At 35.4% G+C, this 11,117-nt stretch overlaps 1 protein-coding gene across 1 annotated transcript in view; it reads left to right on the plus strand.

Annotated features, from left to right (window-relative positions):
* Positions 1–11,117, plus strand: part of LOC121380654 — a 97,060-nt gene that overhangs the window by 80,547 nt on the left and 5,396 nt on the right. The window lies entirely within an intron of this gene.

Below are 11,117 nucleotides of genomic sequence, written 5' to 3' on the forward strand. Positions count from 1 at the left end.
AAGACTTTAATGGGCATATGATAAGAACTTCACTTGAAAAAAAGCATATTACATGTGGTATCTGAAATGAACACCACTGCATCTACAAATAGTAGTAAATTAATGTGGTACACATCATGGTGGGGTAAACACCCAAGGTATGGACTATGCTTGGATGTCAAGTCACTGAATGCAATATTTTCAAACCCATCAGCCTAGTTGGTTTTTATATATGCATTATTAAATCCACTGACAGCTACCAATATATATGTTGATATTTTATTAATAATCTCCTGTGATTGGTGCTTACAGACATGTATCATATCTAGAGTTATCATTAGGGTTTTACATCTTTATTTTTTATTTGTCATAAAAAAAAGCACATTCAATCCATCAAAAGAGTGTGAAAGTAATTTTTCTTTACTTATTTTCTGTTTTAACTGAATATAATATTTATATCGTATGCATTACTACAATCTGTAATGTAACACATCATTTACATAGTAATATTGGAAAATATAGCTTTACAAGTGTTGTAATAGTGGAAGATAATACTAACACACTCCTAGGTAGATTAACAAATGTGTCAAAATTGCTCTTGTACTTGGTATATACTTCAAATACCCTTTACTATAGAAAACTCACTGAATATATGGACAAGATTTAATGAACTGACCTAAAGCTATCATTACCAAGCTTATATTTGTGTACAAATAAAGAAGAGAATGCAAAATGGCTACACAGAACTCACTTCTGTAGATTTTAATGTTTTTGCCAAACTCACAAAAACAATTGTAAAAACTCCCATATTTGCCTAAAACATAATTCACCAACCTAAAAAGTATGTTAAAATTACAGCAGAAATCAGGTTATTTAAATATAGTCATTCCAGAGCCAATTGCATTCAAATACACATTGTTAATCGAGATCTAAAAGCTTAACCTAATATCAGCTAACATTATTTTTTAACTAAAAATAAATTATTACTAATAGCTTATTTCATCTTGCCTAGACTTATTATCCTAAATAAGATTAGTGTTATATGACATGTCCATCACCTTGGATAAATCAGCTTTAAAATATTTTAAGTAAAAAATATGGGCCAAAATCTCCAATTGGTCAAGCACAGACTTTTTTTCAAACTCTATTCTCAGCAGTGCACAGTAAATTAATGCCAAGGTCAAGGTCATTATGAACTCCCATGCCTGAGTGTAACCTAATTAAGCAATTATGACTGTCAAATAACAGTAAATGGCACACAATATAAAATAATGATAATATAGTGAATATATGCTATAGGTTCCATTAGACCAAATCAATTCCTATTGCCCATAATGTTAACGTTTACTAATAAAACTGATATAAGCAGCGTTTCAACACACCCAGGAAGTACAGCAATAGAAAGTGTGGCACCTCACATCTAATCTAGCTGCAAGAAAATGGGGGGTCACGTATCATTTAAGAGATTTAATTTATGTTTTTAATAGCAACCGTCATTTTTGCTGAAAATTGCAGTTCCATTTTTGAGGGTACCCCGCATTAGTTTCAACCTCTGGTATATACTGCATAACAACTGTATAACAAATAAAAGTGTATTTATTTATTGTCAATGGATAATAGTATTTGTACAAATAGTCAATGTCACATATTACTACCAATCACACCCACAGCTGCTTTTACTCCGTAAATATTTGACGGTGCACGTCAAACTTTGACACGGTACTCTCTTCTTTTGTATTATGCAACCTAAACCGTGAACAAAATGCGTGCGTATAAATTTCGCGTCGTTCGCGTCCAACCTTATGTCGCGAAATTAATACGCACGCACTATTTTCCAGTTTGAAGTGTGCTTAAAGTGATGTCTCGATTTTCTAGTAAACCATAAAGGAAAACACAAACGAAATACAGTCATAATTCAATTTATTGAAAGTTGTATTAGAATATTCATTTTACAAAAGGTAACACAAATAAGTAAATAACTGGTAACTGACACTGATCAGAAACAAAAATGTTGCCTTCAATTTTATGAACTTCAATCGATGGCGACTAATCGTTTATTGTTTTATATACCAAAGGGTGTTAACAGTTAACAACTGAAGCTGTGAGTTGTGATTCTAATACAGGTGAGGTGGATAGGGCCTAATCCCCTCTATAGACTATGTACCAGGCACAATTGCTTGATGTAGGATAACAGAATATTGATTTACAGACAGTAACTTTATAACAATTACAGTGAGCTATCTTTATTCACTTTTTTTTGAGCTGTCAACGGTCGTTCGCGAAATTTACACGTCGCGAACATGCGCTAAGGTATACATTCGCGAAAAAAACACGTCGCAATATTAATACGGTTTACAGTATTAAAGAATGAAAAGTTTCTTCAATACAGACAATGACGTCGTTCTGTCTAGCTCGAGTCACCTCCAGCCCTCCCCTTATTGATATTGATATGAAGGGGAATATCAATAATGGGAGGGCAGGAGATGAATCGAGATCCGTTCTACCATGCATTACACAACTAATAGAGGTGTTTTTAAATGTTGGTTTATTTATTTATTTATATTTATTTATTTATTTATTTTTGTTATTATTTGTTTGAATTGATTAATTATTTTTTATTATTTTGTTATTATTTATTTTTTTATTTGGTGCGTACGTGTGTGTGTGTGTGTGTGTGTGTGTTCGCGCGCGCGCACGCGCGTGTGTGAACCATTCAAAATAATACAGCTGGTACTCCACATGTTCTACATGTGTAATAATCAGATCGATTACGTGTCGGTCTGCATGCAAACATAAAACAATGTAGTTTATTTATATTACAATAATAATTTTATTATACATGTAGTAATAATATGATAATATTAATTCATATATTATTATTGTATAACTAGTTATTGAGAGTGATGTCCCCTTTAAATTCACGGAAACAATCTGTTTTTCTTAGTAAGACGCGGGTCAACGAATCGGCTTTGTTGTTTGAGTGGTGATTTCACAGTGGTACTTACAGTAGTGGATGTTCTACATCTAACACACAGATAGGTCACTCATCATGTATTTACTGTACTAATAAACGGTGTACATCGGGTAGTAAAGCAACAATACTTTTAAAAACATTAAAATCATTAAATCTATTTCTATGGTTATTTTGAAAACAGGGTTTTCCCACATTTATTAATTATACTATACTTTATAGTTTCTAAGTATAGCTACATACTTCCTGTCAATCAATCAATAAAGTATCTACATGCTCCTATACCACGAAGGTTTCGAGCATGTCTATCCCAGGTTCGGCCACCGGATGCCAGTAGTCCAACCTGGGACAGAACAATTACTGGGGCAATTTTGATATTTAAACAAACAGGGAAAAAGGACTTTACAATAAATAATTTTGTGCGTTATTTTCCCAAACAATATTTAATATACAGCAAACAACTAACAATTTGTAACGCAAATTTAGATCGGGCAGTATATTAATTAGCCCTCAAAATAGGGGTGGCAGGTGACTAGGAGGTTAGGAGGTTTTGTTAATAGGGGGATATGTTTTACTTAGGGGCACCCATCGTATTGGGGACTTCGGTGTGGCCGAAACCGGGGAAGGCTCCGGGGGGGGGGGGGGGGCAGTCCCCCGGACAAACCTAACAACTCTTACGGCCAAAACCGCCTACGCCTACCGCCCTAACCATCTTCCGGTGGAGTATCCCCCACCCACCCAGCACCCCCCCCCCCCCGGCCAACCCAACCGTCGTGCCCTCCAGTCTCGGTGCCCCCATCAAAAATTAGGCCCAAGGCCAACGATGCTACCAGAAAAATAAAAAAATAAAAAAAATAAAAAATAAAAAGTATTTAAACAGGGAAAGTTAAGCGTCTGGTGAGTCTGGCAATGTAAAAACGTATCCTGGCGATTCCAAGTCCTCTCTATAATCCTGGAGAAACAGAACGTTATGCCATTCATCAGACGCTGGCACCACTTTAATTTAGAAACCTAGCGCATACAAGTATGGTATAGAACCATGTTGCATACCCTAGGATAGGAGCAGCGCACCGCCCTATTAAATTCCTATTTCCTATTATAAAAAGAGGTTAAAAATATAAATAACTTATCATAAAAAACACATATTTAAAAGAGCACGCTGGTAACTTATTTAATTTAAAAAATAAACACCAAACTAAAAATTGAAACCATTTATACAATATATTTGACCGGCGAGAAGGGGGGTTGTTACTGCCAGATAACGCACCCCCAACTATCAGCTCGGAGTAATAAAACATTCATCCATCACCAACCATACATAATAATATAGACATTATAAAAATAGTTATATATAAAAGTATATACAGTTTAAAATTCTTCCTGTGATTGCTTTACTTTACTTGTTTTCATTTGCGGAATCAATAACATTTTCAACAATAAGAATTAAGAATATTGAAATAATGAAAACATATCAATTATTTTGTTTTCAATTCTTGCTTTGGATGCGTTCATACTGACGTAGAGGACCCTTCCTTCACAATAAATGACTGTTAAACACGTATGTCCGACTAGAGCGTGAAACAGTTTCACTCTCCCTACACCGCATAGACGATGACTGCACTCTCCCCAGAGTGGTGTGTTGATATGTAAAAATCAGTATATATAATTTCATTTCAACTTATTTTCGTGCTTATATTCAATTAGGGTTCAAGCACGCTGTGCCTGGCACACAATTCAGCTACCTGGGTTGTCTGTCCAGGACAGTGGGTTAGTTGTTAGTCGTTAGTGGATGTTGAGAGAGAAGAGGGTGTAGTAGTCTTACACCTACCTGTTAAAACTGGCTCTGAGTGGGAGTCCGTACCGGGCTGCGAACCCAGTACCTACCAGCCTTATGTCCGATGGCTTAACCACGACACCACAGAGGCCGTTTCAGTACACATAATACCCACACGGCTGGTAATCATGCTGGACATATTATTTTTCAAAGAAAGTAGTAGACAGACAAATTCTTTATTTACATCTCACCTTTTGTACAGATTAAAATAAAAACAAGAGTTCAACAGTAATAATACAATAATACAGCAATAAAAGTACACATGCCACTCCTATGGAGTTATGAGAGACTTTAAAACTATTTTTAAAAACTGTCAGAAACATTTTAAAAGTACATGTATTGTAATATTACAGAAAAAAATCTGGAAAGCATTATAGAAACTTAAAGGAAACATGACACGAGACCATATTATAGCTCATTTTAAAAGAAAAATGATATAAAAATAATATACAAATAACTTTATAACAATAAAATACGTGTAGTTAACTTAAAATGAAGAAATTACGCTAATCAGTATCAAAGTACGATGTATGCATATTTCTTCGTGAGCGTTCGGAAAAAAAGGGAAGTGACGTCAGAGCCGCTGTACTCTTCCACTGTTTATATATGGAGTAAGGGGCTTACGATCTTTTCAGTCCAATAGTGCCGTACTGCGCGGCCTTTGGGTGTAAAAATAAACAATTTAAACGATCGGGATTGTCTTTTTATGGTTTTCCAAAGGATTGTATCCGAAGAAAGACGCGTGTATTTTATCGCAAAAGAAAAGATTGGACACCAACACCGCATAGTACTTTGGTGTCAGCCTATTTACAGCCCGGAGCCCGAACGTTACCCGGAGACAAAAACAGTACTCGGTTGCGAATGCCGAGGTGTACATTGTACATATTTGGCACAAAGATACACCTCAGCATGATGTATTTATATATGTTAAAACAAAAATGTAGAATTTTTTATTTATTTATTTTTTTGGAATTTTTTTTTTTTTTTCATGTTAGGGCTGTAGGCCTACATAACAAAATCTGTATTCACCGTCCGAAGAAGGAAACGTCAATATGTAATTAAATATGGCATATACAAACATGGGATTTGGCATAAGGATACATCTCAGTACGATGTATTTAAATATGTTTTTAAAAAATGTGTAGAAAACAATAATAATTTTAAATAATGTTTTTAATCTTCGGGCGGAATACGTCACAAAAACGTTCCTCATCGCCCGAAGCAACACGAAGTTCAATACAAAATAAACCACTACTCTCGGTGTCAAAAATAACTATGTTTCATCCACGGGCTGACTTGAGAATCGGAGTGTTGTTTTAGTTAATTGGTCCTTTCTTTCCGTGGCCTGCACATGTGATTCCTGATTGGCAGGTGTATATTGCAGGGTATCGACCAGGTAAGTGATTACCACGGTCTAGACATACGTACAAAATACGTGCCAGTTTTTTTAAGATCACAAGGTACTGTGGCGTAACCTGTCGCGACTATAGTACAATGTTAATGGACATTATCAGCCGCCCTGCTTCATTACTGTAAATAATGCTGTAAAACCCTTGATTAAGTAAACTTTCCCATCTAAAATTACAAACTGACCAATTACGTAGTACCAAAGAAAAGAAAATTATCAATTGGGTATCGTGAGTGGTCGTTTTTACTCTAACGCACCCTACCAATAGGCCTAATAATATGCTACTTTTTTTATGAGAGAAAAATACTATAACCCCATTTCGTTCTATTGATGCAAATAGAAATATATTTAGTTTAAAAGTTGATTATACTCTCAAGTCATTTATGTTGTTTTACAAGCCAGGTTAATGAAAGTGAAGCGCCTTGTCGTAAATTAAAGCGTTTGTTTTACACTGTGCATACAGATTTCATATGTACAGCCCGAACATAAAAAAATGCGATATTTTCTAAAAAAACCAAACCCAAAATTTTTTGTCCTACATTTATATTTTTTACATATTTAAATACATCATATCGAGGTGTATCTTTATGCTAAATATGAACAGTATACACCTCGGCATTAGCATCGAGTTTTATGTCTCCGGGTTACTTTCGGGCTCCGGGCTGTAAATTGGTCGACCGGTCTGGTCTGGCACCATCAGTTTCTCTAACCCTCCGACTCGCTATCCGTTTTTTTTCTTCAGCATCACTGTTGTAAGTAAATGTGTGTCTTTCTTCATTTACTAACAGCTCATATTGATACGGCAAAACGTTTTGCGAACGAACACTCATTGTTTTGGTAAGCTGTTTAAGTCTTAGATTCTTTATGAGTGGTACGGACTAATGCTTTTAAGTGTAAGGCTTCAGATCAAGCGACGCGTCTCTGACGTCACGGACCTCGTGATTGCCCTGCTCATTAAAGATCGGCAATTTCCGCTAAGAGCTCGTATCTGGGGTTCTTTTATGGAGATATTTTAAGTAATTAATTTTGTATAATTTTTTTTTTTAGGTGATTCAATTTATAATTACTTGTACATGGTTGGTGCCAAATATGGTTTACGTGACATGTTTCCTTTAAAGAAAATTCACTTCTTAACTGTTTAAGGAGTTTTAGACTTATCAGCTACTCAGTTGCCCCCCAAAACAAAAATTCCTAGCTACGGCCATGCACTAGTGATCAGCAAAGGAATGATACATGTATATTGTTCAAAATTACTTATTCTTTTATTTCAAGTTTTTACACACACAAAAATTTGAAAACAATTTCTATTTTAAAAATAAGAAATAAATTTACATAAATAAAAACTTCTATCACTGTACTTTTTCACAAAAATGTTTTCAAATAATAAATAATATATTACCAGTATTTAACATATTTACCATACAAATATTTACCATCAAAAACGAAAGGAATATTTATTAAATTATACACAAGCATATTTTTTACTATTTGGTGTCTAAAATATGGCTATTTCCACATTTGAAACAAAGAGGGAAATAGGTTACTACTACTGAAATATCAACAATAGATGTTTTATATTGACTTTCCCAGAAACGACTAGCTATTTATGCTGTCCCCGACATGTGGTAGATTCAAAGCAGATTTAGCATTAAAGTCAGTCTTTTCATCGACATTGACGTCAACATAACTGGGTCTCCACAAAATACAATAACCTAATAGACAATTGAGAAGAACAAAACCCACCTACGTTAAGAGATGTTGCAGTTACATATACTGTAAAAAAAAGAATTTGTGAAAAAGAATTAAATCAAGGGCGTTTTAAGATAATTGCCCAACACATTTTAAACACAGGAGAGAATACTAAATTAACACATTTTAGTGCATATTATTGAGTGTCTTACAATTTTTAAGTATCTTACTGACAACAGGTTAGACGGGAAGGGTGTGTGTGTGTGTGTGTGTGTGTGTGTGTGTGTGTGTGTGTGTGCGCGTGCGCGCGCGCTAATACTCATTAGTAATTAATACTGATCACAAAAAGTCTTAAGTTATTATGTATGCTCCATTTTATGTTTTTATGAAGCTGGGGAAACTGAAAATGGGGGTCCTGGGGGTGTCAATTTCATTCAAATTGATTTTGATATAATTCTAGATCCATTCAACGGATTGGGTTTTTCTCGTTCCAACCAGTACACTACAACTGGTCAAAGGCCGTGGTTTGCGCTTTTCTATCTGTAGGAAAGTTCATATAAAAGATCCCTTGATGCTAATGAAAAACATGTAGCGAGTTTCCTCTTGATGACTACGTGTCAGAATTACAAAAATTTGGATATCCAATAGCCGATGAATAATTAATCAATGTGCTCTAGTGGTGTCGTTAAACACAACACACCTTCATATCACTCTACTTGAGAATAATGGCAATGCTTTCTTTAGTACTTTGCTTTTTAAAAATGTCATTTTTCAGATAAAGCATGCGTGCGTCAGATACGAGAGGTGGGACGGAATCGGATCTGCATGATGACGGCTCATTTCATGAGTAAGTTTTTGGTGATACCAGCGTCGCGTCTCAATACCACTCAGCCATTTCATCACCACCAAATGAAGCACCAGCCGAAGATACTGTTGGACATGGTAAGTAAATGGCGAAAATTGGAGCATTCGTAACAACGCGTCTACGTTTTTTCTCCTTTTTTTTTCTTTTTTTTTTTTTTTTTTTTGGGGGGGGGGGGGGGAGAGCTTGTCGATAGTAGTTTTCGTGAATATTTAATAAGTTTCACTGTTAATAGGAAAAAATGGCTATACATAATAACAAGAATTCCATGCAAGAATTCCATGCAATTAAATATCTCGCCTACCATTTAACCGGAACATTATTTATTGAAAGGGTTTCTTTCTGTACTGTGTATATTATTGGTTAATATGTGAAATAGTTGTTATAGGCGAATTCGAAAATTATCAATGTAATGGTATTTAGCGTTAAACATAGGATTATTGTTGCATTAGAGCGAAAATATTTGCCTACCCGATGATAGGCAGCTGAATCGAGCAATCCCATGTAAATTATTGTGTCTGATGGACAAACTGTAGAAGAAGCCACATATTTCCCATCACGTGATCCGTCTGTGTAAACAGGAATGTAATCACGGTTCCTGTCTTACAGTGCTCTACAAAGCGAGTAAAATACTCGCCATGGCGACTAAAAACATTCCCTGGCGTCTAAAAAATAAAATCACATTCGCCAGTTGGCGACTGTCCAATAATTTTACTTTAATCTGTAAACAAAACTGGACATCGAAAAACACTGTGTACCAGTAGCAATTTATCTTCCATAAAGCGTGTTTTCTATCGGTAATTTGTTTGAAAAATAAAAGTTTGAGACATGTTAATCGGACTATGAATAACGATTTTCCAGTATTCAAAAGTAAACATGGTGACGTTAAAAGGGAGGTAATACTTCGTTATGATGTTATCTCCCTTAACTTGAATATCAAGCGTTTGGAAATAAATCGGCCTCAGTTCAGTTTTGGACCAAGTCTGTCCTGTCCCATTTAGAGCCAGGTTTTATTTATGTATTAAAATGACATTGTTGAGCCACTAGTACTCTGTCTTTACTTGTCTGTTTGAAACTCAAACGTTAATTATTTTAAATGTCGACTTGTATATGTGTTATGCTGCGTCTCGTGCTTATCGTGATAATGGGTCCCTCCACGATAACGACGTTTCCAATCGTGAATGTCGTTTTAATTACGTCGGAAGTCATGTTCACCAGTGGAAGATGAAAACATGTTTCTATTTTCATGACTCGACTTTAAACGTCTTTAAAGACACAACTATTTACAAAACAGTATTTATGGATTTACAAAGCAGTATGTGACGAAAATAAATATTATTTAAAGGGACATTCCCGAGTTTGCTGCATTATAAGATGTTTCCGACTTATAAAATATTTCTACGATTAAACTTACATATTAAATATATTTTCTTGTTTAGAATATCAGTATCTGTATATTCAATATGTTTCTGGTCGTCTTAATATTTGTAAGAAGCCCAAACTGGATTTTGTTTTCAAATAATTTCCGTACGAAACACCAGGATGACCAGAAACACTTCGGTTGTACGGAAATGGATACTCTAAACAATAAGTAATGTTTTATTTCAGTGATCATAAATGGCTCTAAAAAGGGTGTCTTATTGTTTAAAAACTAGGGTATGTCTCTTTAAGTGCGTCGTTAAATAAAACATTTCCTTTCTAACAAGTTGAAGTTTATTATTTAAAACATAAAATATATCGATCAGGAAGGAAGAAAATGTTTTATTTAACGACGCACTCAACACATTTTATTTACGGTTATATGGCGTCGGATATATTATGGTTAAGGACCACACAGTTATTGAGAGAGGAAACCCTCTGTTGCCACTTCATGGTCTACTCTTTTCGATTAGCAGCAAGAGATCTTTTATACGCACCCACCCATAGACATGACAGCACATACCACGGCCTTTTGTATATCAGTCGTGGTGCATTGGCTGGAACGAGAAATAGCCCAATAATGTGTTGTCAAAGTCATCCCTGTAAATGTGCATCCAGGGCCGTAGCTAGCAGGGGAACAAGGAGCAAAAAACCAAAAAAAACCCCATAAAAATACTGGTTATTGATATTACATTTTAATTAAGTAACATGCCTCATAATGGTATTTCAGAGCCTTTAGATTTCAAATTTTCCGGGGGAGGGGGCATGCTCCCGGACCCCCCTAGTGTCTTGCGCCTTCCATTCTCGTTCGTCCAAAAATGCATCTTACCCCTCCACACACACACACACACACACACACACAAATCCTACTATGATCCTGGTTCTGTCCCGGGTCAAGTCCCTGGCTATCCAGAGACGGAACCCGGTGTAATAGCCCAAAATATACCCCCGCCAA

The sequence above is a fragment of the Gigantopelta aegis genome, chromosome 9 (assembly GCF_016097555.1).
Source record: "Gigantopelta aegis isolate Gae_Host chromosome 9, Gae_host_genome, whole genome shotgun sequence".
Taxonomy (NCBI): domain Eukaryota; kingdom Metazoa; phylum Mollusca; class Gastropoda; order Neomphalida; family Peltospiridae; genus Gigantopelta; species Gigantopelta aegis.